Genomic DNA, 12622 nt, shown 5'->3' on the forward strand with positions numbered 1-12622 from the left:
GTGGAGCTCCAGGCGACCCGGCTTGCGACCCTTCAAAATAATCTTGTTTTAGATGTTATCCTAGCTGATCGCGGAGGAGCTTGTAGAGTCATCGGCATCTCCTGTTGTGTATATATACCTGACTCCGCCCCTTCTGTCCATTTAGCCATTCAGAAACTGCATCAGCTAGCCTCTGAAATTCACACCGAGACTGGTACTTGGTCTTTGTCTGGGTGGTTTTGGGATTTGGTGACCACCTGGGGATGGAAGGTATTTATGATTCTTTTAGGAATAGTGGGGTTCATTTTCACCTGCTGTCTTTGTCTACAGTGCGGGCCTGCTTGCTGTGCATATTGTGCTGCTCAAGTTCGCCGATCCATCCCTAGGCCCGAGCCCGTCCAAACCAGAATAGATACTCAGCGGGCTCAGAAGGAGACGCACGACTTAATGCAGATTGATGAGGGTATTTTCGAAGACTGACCCCGTTATTAGCTATGCTGCGCTAAAAGGGCCGTTCTGAGGTATTCAAGATATTACGATATGATTAGCGCAGTATATCTAATGATAGTTTACCTTGTTATGGTGTATTAAACGGTTCGAGATCCCCGATTATGTTTAGTACGACAAAAAGGGCCGAGAAACCGAACCGCCTCCATCTTGGATTGCGGCTCTCTCTCTCACTTGGGAGTCACGTGGTCTTTTCCGCACACCCTCTGCTTTCCCCTTTCCTTGCATTTAATTAGGAGACAGGCTGAGTTGCTAAGAAGCAAGGTCACATCTGTTAAAAGGGAGTATCAGGCAAATTCCTCTAGGCCTGGGACGAGAAGGGAGTCACCCTTTCGACCTTCTCTTGTAAAGATAGTAACCCTTTGTATGTGTAACCGAAACTAGAAATAGGCATGAGCTCATTAGGGGCGCCAGGACTAACTGGTACTTTTCCACATATATGGTTTTGTATGCTGTACTGAAAATGTATAAAAGTGTGTTACTGTCAAGGAGCCAGCAGTCTTCCTCGGCGCACCTGATGGGTGAGGATCGACGAGGCTCCTCTATATAGAGTTCTGTGGTGGCTAATAAACGTTTGAACCTTCCACGTTGCCAACTGCTCCTTCTTACCTAATATTGCGGGCCAATGGTAAGTGTGGCCCTTGGAATAATTATTTGGACACAACAGTAGAGTTCCCCCACACATTGTGGACAGAAACATGCCCGTTGTAGTCACAGGAGTTCAATAGTTAAATAAAAGTGGGCCATGGTTACCCCACCATGGTCAGGGATGCCGTACAGTATGACTAGTGGCGCTTGCCACGAACGCCCAGCCTCCTATCACGTGGCTCCTCCACCTCACCACGCCCTGTCTCTGTGGCTGTGGAGCAGCGCGAACTGCGCCTCCTGGTGCTGGTCTCCGTCACGGAGACGCTGCTTACACTTGAAGCAGCCTCACTGCCGTCCTCCCCTCCCAAGTTGCTGCCACTGAATGTTCCTGACTGCAAGTGTTCCACTGCAGTGGTCACCTGGCCTAAGGCCTTTGCCACGTCACCACAGTAATGGCCGAGGTCCACCTGCAGTGACACGGAGCGGCGGGACAACACAGCAGTGCTGTTGCAGAGCCTTGTGGTGGCCCTGGTCGATGCTGTGGAACGGAGCAAGTTCTGTCCATGCCTCCGACGCTCCATAATCTCTCATCAGGGGCATCCACATAATTAGACTGTATGATTCCTAGTATCTTTTCTAAACATATCTTTGTAAAATGATACCTGTGTCTTATTCTTGAACCTTGTTTTCAGTGTGGGTTCCTAATTATTTGCATCGATTGTTTCCTTAGCTGCACCATTTCAAGATGGCGGCCGAGTTAATATATTGCACCGGCCAGGAATTCGAGTTACTCTGACTGGCTTTAATATGTATTTAATTATACAGCTATACCTTTACGATCCATTATTAATAATCTGGCAAAAGGATATTTTTTGGTCCATGTCGGAGCACGGACACTTTTTCGATGTGGCTCATTATTCTAATTGTTCTTTTCTCTATCCTCGCCCTTCCCAAGATGGCGCCCGCTACCACACGCTGTATTAGGCTGTGTATCGGATATTTTCGGATGCGTTCCAGCATCCGTCTAACGATACCGTCAGATCTTCAGCATCCACCCTAAATAATCGCTACCAATGGGATATTTTTTGTTCCGAGCTGGGGAACAGACCTTTTATTGTAGCTTTACAGGAATTTCATCGGTCTCTTCTCCTTTCATGCCTCTTTTCAAGATGGCGGCTGCCACTACACGCTGCATTAGGCTCTTAACTCGAGATCTCTGGATTTGCTTAACCGTTCTCAGGTGGGATCGGTTTAGTTCTTTTCCCGCCTCCACCCCTGACCTCTACCGGCATTATTTAAACGGCGTTTCTATCTGTGACTCTTATTCAGCGGTGGGGTGACGAGGAATCAAACTTTGGCGATTTACTTCTTTTTCGAGTAAAGTAAGTTCTTGCTGTATGAATAGCTCAGCTATTGATTTTAAGAGCCTAAGATCCCATGTAATAAAACCAGGATCAAATTGTAGATGAAGAAAGGTAGAAGTTTATTCCACAGAAGAAGATCCCATCCAACAGTCAATGAGGCTTTCCTGCAACTGGTAACTTACAGAACTTCCCCACATTCAACCTTCCATGACATAGAAGAGATTCTAAGACATCACCTAGCAACCTAGTCCAATGTGAAATGCCACACATCTCCCTCCCTTGAAAGAAACATTCATTTAATTTACTATTAACATAGTTTCTATACACATGAAATTTAAACAATAACATTAATAAAATCACTCAAATAGCTTATGAAATTTAAACAATAACATTAATAAAATCACTCAGATAGCTTGGTCTTTTCCCCACTCTGGAAGATGTCCTAGGGCAATTTAAATCCTCTCCCTCTTCCCCTTTAGGTTGATGAAGAGAAAAACCACCTTTAGAGGACACCTCACTCTTTCTCTGTTCAGACACCCCACTGCACACAAATACTCTACTTAAATTCCAAATCCGATGGTCCTGCGTTTGAATAGCATTGGTAAAAATTTTGATTACCTTGATTGGTTCCATGAATTTACACGAAGAACTACCCAACACACCAGGACGTTTAATTCTGACCCAATCACCTACATTCACCTTAGTTTTCCTAACAGCATGTTTGGCATCAAAATACGCTTTTCTCATTTTAGCTTTTTCTTCTTCAACTTTTGCCATCTGCCCACTATCACACACTCCCTCCTTCCCTTTTGATAAACCATACTTGTTAACCCAATACGGTTCAACACATGTATTAGGGACTCTACCCCTAAACAACAGGAAAGGAGTTTTACCAGTGGTAGCATGTGGAGTCAATCTGTACTCCTCAACCTTGCTAACAACCTCTTTTTTCCAATCAATCCCCACTCCTTTAGCCAAATTGATGGTTTCTTTAATTACTTTGTTGAATCTTTCCACCATTCCATTGGCTTCAGGATGATAAAGAGCAGAAGATTTGTGGAGAATCCCTCTAGACGATAAAAATTGCTCCATTTCCCTGGAAACCAGTTGAACACCATTATCAGACAAAATTGACGATGGCAACCCTTCCCTAGCAAATAAATTCTTAAAACATTCAATCACATTGCCAGTGTTTATGGTTGACAGAAAGAAAACCTCAGGCCATCTCGAGAACATATCAATAATCACCAGTATGAATACTTGAGAGCCCTTACCTTGTATGGGCCCAACAATATCCACAGCAATCTCTTCCCATGGACCACTAGGACGTTTCCTCAAAACCATAGGTTGTATATGAGTAATCTTATTCTTGTCACTGATGGCACAAGGAACACAGTCCCTTATAACTCTTTCAATCATCTTGTCCATTCCAGGCCACCAATACGACATGCGAAGTCTTCCTTTACTCTTAGACAAACCTGAGTGAGCCATATGTACTAAATCAATCAACTCCTTCCTGAGACTGGTAGGAGGAATCAATCTGGTCCCACGAAACAACAACTTATTATCAACAGACAATTCATTGCGAACAGCCCAAAACACCTTAGTACCTTCTGATCCATCTTTACTAGAATTCCAACCTTTTTTAAATAAAGACATCACCTCAACCAGGGTTGCATCACTCTCCAATTCCTTCAACCACCTCTCCTCAGAAATGATGTCATGGTCCACCATACAAACAATTTCATCCTCCTCATCATCATGCAAACTTTCTTCCTGTTCACCACAACCAGGTACCAAACGTGACAGAACATCAGCAACGCCATTTTCAACTCCAGGAATATATTTTATGCCAAAGTTATACTCCTGCAAACCAATTATCCATTTGGTTATTCTTCCAGAAACTAAATCCAATCCTTTCTTGCTAAAAATCTCAATTAAAGGTTTATGATCTGTCTGGACCTCAAACTCCAAACCCCACAAGAATTTCTTCAGTTTCCTTATTGCCCAAAAAACAGCTAAAGCCTCCCTTTCCACCACAGAATATCTCATCTCTGGATCCCTGAGACTTCTGGACAAGAACATAATAGTTCTTATGCCATCAGGGCCACTTTGTTTTAATACAGCTCCAAGCCCCTTCTCGCTAGCATCAGTTACAAGGATTGATCTACTCGTTGGATTAAAACTTCTTAACGAGGGAGCCTGACTGAGCTTCCTCTTGATGGCCACAAATTCTTCTTCACACCGATCTGACCAAACAAACTCCTCACCTTTACGCAACAGTTGTCTCATGTTTACCGTTGCTACTGCAAAACCCACCACAAATTTTGCATAATATTCTATCATCCCTAAAAATTTCATTAATTCCGTTTTATCAGTTGGAGAACACATTTTCATTATGGTATCAACTAACTAAGGCTTAGGTTTTACTCCCTCCCCTGAAATACTGTGACCAAGATAATTGATGGTGTTAGATTTAAATTTACACTTTTCTCCCTTGACTGTTAAGTTATGTTTGCACAAACTCTTCAGAACCGATTTTAGTCTAATATCATGCTCTGCATCATCTTTAGCAAACACTAAAATATCGTCCTGGTATACACATACCCCTGGAAGACCATTTAACACTTTTTCCATTACCCGTTGGAACACCGAAGAAGCCGATACCAAACCAAACGGCATTCTTTTGAACCTAAATGTACCAAAGGGTGTGATGAAGGAAGTATAATCTCGGGATGACTCTTCTAGTTCTATTTGATGGTATGCAGAAGTGAGATCTATCGTGCTAAATACCTGCGCACCATCAAGAAGCGTCAACAACTCAGAAATGTTCGGCAATGGATATCTGTCCACTATCACAGACTTATTAAGCTGCCTCAAGTCTATGCATAAACGCAAACTACCGTTGGGCTTGCGTGCTGCAACGACTGGAGCCAACCATTCCGATCCCTCTATCTCCTCAATGATCCCACAACAACTCAATTTCTCTATTTCTTTCTTCATGTCATCTCTAACAGAAAATGGTACATTTCTTACTTTACAACATACAGGTACTGCATCACTTTTTAGTCGAATCTTAAGTTGATATCCTTTCAGACAGCCTAGAGTTACCTTGAACACGTTCGGGAACTCTAGTTTTAAATCATGAACATACTTGTCATCCACCCCCTTATCTACAGATTGAACTCTATCTCTTAATTGTATAGAGGGATTTGCATTGGGATCAAGATACACTCCTAGGTCACCCTGATGAATCCAGCTAATTAAGCTATCACCACGTTTAGAAACATAGATTTTCCCAGATATCAATCTTTCTTTGTATTCTATCAACCCTAGAAAATACCCATGCAGCTTAATAGGTTCTCCACCATACGCTAAAGGAATTATATCAGGTTTCATCAACGTAATCTTCCCCTTCAGCTTATGATTGTAGAAATCACTTGATACAATGGTTATTTTTGCACCAGAGTCAAATAGCACCTTAGTAGACTCTCCTTCAACCAAGATATTATCATAAGGACAGGTTTTGTTATTACACTTGACTTCCACTTGAACCACAATCTGCCCACAAACATTCTCCTCAGAATTGCATGCCTCAAATTGCCTATGATATATATCAATTTCTTTCACCTTGGGTTTTTGTTTCGTTTTGCAAAAGGCTGTAAAATGCCCCTTCAGCTTGCACTTTGAACATGTTTGATTGAGAGCTGGACATTTCTTGTCATTAGCAAGATGGTCTGCCTTACCACATCTATAGCATTTCCTGTCTGCCCAGGCTTTCCCAGATTTGCTTGTATCAGCTAGACCACTACTATCAGATTTAACTTTTACTACTTCAACCTTAGTCCCTTTTTCTGAATCCTTTTTAATTACTGCAACACATTTCAAAGAATGTTCGATGCGTTTGGCAACTGTTAAAACTTCATCCAGGCTTGGCTCATCTCTTAGCCATAATTCCTCCCTAATTTTCTCAATGGAACAACCGAACATGAACTGATCCCTAATACGTTCATCAGTTAAATTTTCAAATCTGCACGAGGAAGCTAATTTTCTTAGCTGCGTTATGTAATCTTCAATAGTCTCGTCAGTAGATTGCATCCTCTTTGCGAACTGATATCTTTCCAGAATCGTGCTGATTTTGGGCAGGTAATGCTTATCTAATTTCTTAATGCAAACTTCATAGTCATTTAACCTACCCGCCTCCTCAGTAGAAAGATCAGGCAAATGGTCAAACACATCCTGACCTTCCGAACCCAAACAGTGTAGTAACAATGCTGATTTCCTTTCCGCGCTCAAAGAGGGACCGCAAACTCTAGCGTACCTCTCAAAAACGACTTTCCACTTTTTCCATTTGATTGGAGGTGAACCAGGACAGGATAGGAAAAATGGGGCCGCAGTGACATTTTGCATGTTAAATGATTGTCACTACGATACCAACACCACAATATGCTTACAGGACACTAAAGATCTAACCCTTACATACAAAGCATTTTTTTTTTAAAATAAAAAAACAATCACCATATGAGATATAACATTGAGCACAATTTACATAAAAGAACGAGTTTCAAAGTTCAGATGTTTCCTTATGACTCAAAGATACTTGCACGTTAACTGCGAGTTTCCTCAAAAAGCGTTTGAGAAAAAAAAACGAAGCTCAAACACTGTCGGGCACCTTGTTATCGTCAAACACACTGGGTTGCTAAGCAACCTCAAAATGGCCACCACGCACACGTGAGTCAGCGTGAGCGTAGTGACGTCCTTGAAAGAAATCCAGAAGACGTCAAACTGGTGAAAGACGGAGAGTGTCGATGCAACAGCGATCGAGAACTTGGAATGAGGCGAGATGTGAGCGTCAATGCCGGTGGAAGACAGGTACCAAGAGCGATCGAGAACTTAGAATGAGGCGAGAAGTGAGCGTCAATGCCGGTGGAAGACAGGTAAGATTCCGTCTCCTTGACGACTTCAATGTTTATGTTTAATTTGAATGAAGTCGAGGACTCGCAACAGCCACGTTGAATCAGTTTAAATAATGCGGTTCCAGGCAGCCACGTTGCATCAATTTAAACGATGCGTTTTCATTGCAAGATGCGTTTTCATTCCAAAACACATTCGCTTAGCAGCTACCGGTTCACCAGACGAATTTGCTTCCCCAAATCTCGTCAGCGTAGCAGCTACCGGTTCACCAGACGAATTCGCTTCCCCAAATCTCGTCACGATACACCACTGCGGCCACAGCGCTACACCACTGATTCCAATGCTCCGCTGCCACTACCGCTTAAACCGCAGTGCAAGTGCAGCTTGTATCGCGAAGATATCACAGTGTAGATGGTGAACCACAGTTGAAGTCAATCACACTAGAGATTCAGCCTTCCTTCTAAGTTTACCAGCACAATGGTATGCAGGGCATAACGGATCGTGAAGGACTTCCAAGGCAGTCTCATAAGCGCTAATTAATTCAGATGAAGAAATAGACCCTTAGATCCTTAAGCTCTTTTAGTTGAATTATAAAATTATCCAGCTAAAATTCTTGTTGAGATCTTCTCCTTTGACATCCTGAGCCGACTACGCCAGTGTAAGATCCCATGTAATAAAACCAGGATCAAATTGTAGATGAAGAAAGGTAGAAGTTTATTCCATAGAAGAAGATCCCATCCAACAGTCAATGAGGCTTTCCTGCAACTGGTAACTTACAGAACTTCCCCACATTCAACCTTCCATGACATAGAAGAGATTCTAAGACATCACCTAGCAACCTAGTCCAATGTGAAATGCCACACCTGTCCTGTTGTGGACTTAGAGTGAATCGTTGTTTGTGCTCTTTTAGATCATTGTCAGATACTAGTGGATATTACTTTTTAAGCATTGCTTTCCTGTTTCTCTTGACAGACTATACTGAATAGAGACCGATTTTTGGTCTGAGTAACAACTAGACTGTTGTGACAGGTGAAACATGAATTTGGACGTACACAGCTGATTTCCGCACTGCCATTAGGATTATACCTGCATATACTCTGTAAGTTTTATGCACTTGTCTTTTAAATCCATCGACTATTGCTTTAAGGGGCTAGATAGATATTAAGAAATGTTGTCTTCTTGCAGATAAGATTGCATGCAGACTTAAGTTACAGTGCAAGTGTTGTGGTATTCTCCGCATGAACCCTGACCCTGGAAGTCCATGCCCCCATCATCATTATTACCCATCCAACGTACATTGTAAGTTACGTATAATCCCTTTTTTTCACCTCAGCACCAAGAGGCCATTGTTATCGAAGTGTAATTCCAGTCATGACAATTTGCCTAAAACTTTTTGAGGCTTATCATGCTTATTTTTTCCTAGTTCTACCAGATTCATTACTGACTAAGGAACTTGATCTGGTACTCCCACCCCTGGCTGCATTCTAAATTCTGGGAAGATTCCTTCATTTTATCCACTTCTGGTTTTATTGGAATGCGAGCTTCCCTATCAAGAGTACAAGTGTGTAGTATGTTCTTCTTATTTGTGTCATTTTAGGGGTCGCACTTTTAGGTGATTAGTCATGATTCACTACTGAACTATTATTCCCTTTTTTATATAAAATTTGTTTTTCAACATTCATATCTCTTCTCTATGGATCATGGGTTCTCAATCACTCTTTCACCAATGGACTTTTATTGTTTTTTGTTCCATTCAAAATTCATATCTTTTTAATTCTATCCTCTAGCTCTCCATGTATTCTAGCAATTTGGAAGCACTATGTGCTCGCTTAATCTATATATTTTTTCGCATATCTGAAATTTGATAACCCCGTTATCTCTTTCTCCACAGAATTCTTCTTGACGAGGCATAATGCCAATTTATGTTAGTTGCTTCCCTTATTTTGTTGGTTTATTGTAGTATATTATATTTAGTTTCTCCGCCCTTGTAATACCAATACCGCCCTGAGGAAGGAAGACTCCGAAACGCGCGTCGGCGCAATTGTGTATTTATTGGCGCAAATGTATGTTTATATGGTTTTTGTATTGTATTATTGATAATTGTATATAATTATTCTTTATATTGTACCATTGTTACCTTTTGTATGTCTTTTGTTGATTGTATTGCTTCGTCTACCCTAATTTGAATGATAGCTAGTGATGTATGACTATTTATGTACAAAAAAAATGATTTATTCAAAAAAAAGAAATTGATTTACAAATATATATATTTTTATAAATAAAACAAAAGCAGATAATCTATTCTCTCTGTGGTTTCTGAGGGGTTATCTTGTCACAGGGGTTGTTTTCTCTCTGTATTTTGAATCATGCCTCCGACGCTCACTGTGTTGTCCTGCTCTGATGGCACGGGTGAGTTCCTGGAGGTCCTCACTGATTTTGTCATTGCCCTCTGCCACAACTGTGGTCATGTTCCGCACTGCGTCTGTCAGAGTGCACATGTGTTTCGCAAGACGCAACATGTTTAGGTTAATCGTCCCCATGTGTCTCCCCTACAGGCGCTGAACACGCAGCATCTGAGCCTCCATGCCACCATATATGTACCTTGCCTGGTCGGCTCCATCGGAAGTACTGCGCAGGGACCTGCGCCGCTGCGTGACTCGGCCACGTGCTGGTGGTGGTGCTGGCGGTGTGACACCTGTCGGACTTGGCCCAGTTGTGGTTGCAGGACTCGGGCATGCATCCATCACCTGCATGGAGGGGACTTGTGCCCTGCATCTTGGTGGTTTTGTCGCAGTTGTCGCAGGTGGTGGTGGTGGTGGTATTGTTGCTGGAGGAGGTGGGGATTGACCCTCCTGCGGAGTGTCGCCATCTGAATCAGCCGGTGTTTCAGAGATGATGAGGCGCCCACTATCATCCGAATCGCCAGGAGATGCATCTGTGTGTGAAACAGTGCATGGTTAGTTTGATTTGAACTACATCTGTTTGTAAATCGGCATTAATGTCCTACTATGAATTAAATTATTTGACTCTATGTTTTGCCAGTACTGCTGATCTCATTTATTTGAGCATTTATGACTATACTTGCACACTTGGCTGACATGACTACGACTCCCATGATGCAATACTGATGTGAGGGCATATGTGTTGTGCACTTCTGCCTGCACACTGTGATTGAGCTGGGGGGATGGGGATGTGTATACGATACGCAGAGTATGGGCGCAGGCATGCATCTTACCTTATTCAGTGGTGGCTGCGCCGGAGGTGTCCATCTGCGTAACTCCCACAACCGCCTCTGGCTCGATGGTCCCCTCGACTAGCTCCTCAAGGGCAGTGTTTGCAGGCACTGTGGATGGCCCCCTCCTGCGCCAGCTGCCTCCTTGACCCTTTCTGCAATCCTCTCCTTGGCCCTCTTCCTGAGGTCATACCACCTCTTCTTCAGTTCATCTATGCTGCGGGGCATCACTCCCACGGCATTCACCCTCTCCATGATGCGAAGCCAAATTCTTCTCTTCTCCACCTCGGGCACCTTGAGGGACAGCTTACCGAACAGCCTGTCATGCTTGCTGCTCACCCCCTCAATCAGGTGCTCCAGTTCCCTGTCAGAGAACTTTCTCTTCCTCTTCCTGGCAGTTTCAGCAGTGCCTGGTGCATCCTTGTCCATCCTGGTGAGGGTAGGGTGGATGGTTTGTGACTGGGGATTCAGTAGCCTCAGCCTGTGTCCTGTGCCTCCTCCTGTGAGTTCCTCAGGCGAATGAATGAGGGTGGGGCAGCCTGACTTCCTGGTAGTGATGTCATCAGGCCGCTCCCGGAGCGACCAGTTTTTTGCGAAATCGCTATTACCGAATTCGCTAATACCGATTTCGGTAATACCGAACTCGCAAAATGCTAATCGGTGTTTGCTCTACTCGTTAATGTGGATTCGGTAATTGATAGCGATTTTTAAGGAATCGCTTTAAATTACCGAATCTGTTCATGCATTCCGAAATGCGATTCCTTAATAACGAATCTTTATTTCTCGCTAATAAGGAATCGCTTTTCCGAATGTTGATGCATGTGTACCCATGTCAAGCCAGGATGCACAAGAGGAGGTGGCGAGAAAGAGAAAACACAAATTCAGCAATCAGGAGCCGGAAATACCAGTAGAGGAATGCGTTTTTGAACATGACAGGCTTTTTGGCAAAACATCTATGTCCCGGATCCAACAAGGGTTTAATGCTGTGAGTGTCACAAAGTGACTGGTGGAAGAAATGAGGTAGAACTGGTACGATCCACCATCCTGCACAAGAAGAAGGATGCAACAGGAAGAAAGGAGTGCAGCTACAGGTGGGAAGCCAAGTACACTATGGAAAAATTCATTGAGACCACCTTCCAACCTAAAGCTATCTCAGGAGTATCGAATATAGACACATCAACCCATGTGTTTGATTCTCCAGGTCAGTTCTTTACATTGTTCATATAGAACTATATCTACATTTAACATTCGCTTATAAACGTTTCTAAATAAAAAGCAAGACCAGGTATGTTTTAAAAACAAATATATTTTTATTGAAATGTATTAATAAACTTGCTGATACCCTTTGACATTTACAGATCTTATTGTGTACATTTACATGGCAGCATGTTGATCGATACAGAGTACAGATGCGATTAAACGTCCCGCCTTCCATACATCAGTTAGTTCAGTTTCCGCCCCAAGGCTGCCTCTGTGGTCTTGTGAAACTGGAGCGAATTAGTCGCTTAGATCTGGGTCGGAATCCTCTGCTGGGGGGAGCAAATATTGCCTCGAAAAGCGTTCCATCTGCCCCACACCCACGCCCATTTTCGGGGACAACCTCTGTGGATGAATACAGCCCTCTCCGCCACCATTGCCTTATCCAAGTCATGGCACCAATGTTGGTGCAGGGGGGCAACCAGTGCTCTCCAGCGTTACGCTATATTTCGCTTAGCCAGTGTAATTCCTAGTGTCTCCCAAGCCTGCGCCGCGTGGTTAAGGTTCGTAGGTTCCCAGCTATTGAGAAGGCAGCACCGGGGTTCCGGGGGGACCTCCAATCACGACCAGGTATGTTAATAAAATGTTATTTATTTAGGGATTACTTAAAGTATATTTTGAAAAAAATATTCTTGACCATCTGGCTAATGGTTTTATTTATAGAGCATCTTTCTGGCATCAATCAATCTAGCATGTAGAAACTAAGGATGCAGATCATGTACCTGATGAAGCCTGGCCTACCAAACTAAACAATAGACAAGTTAAAAGTGTGTTCAAGCTC

The sequence above is a fragment of the Triturus cristatus genome, chromosome 7 (assembly GCF_964204655.1).
Source record: "Triturus cristatus chromosome 7, aTriCri1.1, whole genome shotgun sequence".
Classification (NCBI taxonomy): domain Eukaryota; kingdom Metazoa; phylum Chordata; class Amphibia; order Caudata; family Salamandridae; genus Triturus; species Triturus cristatus.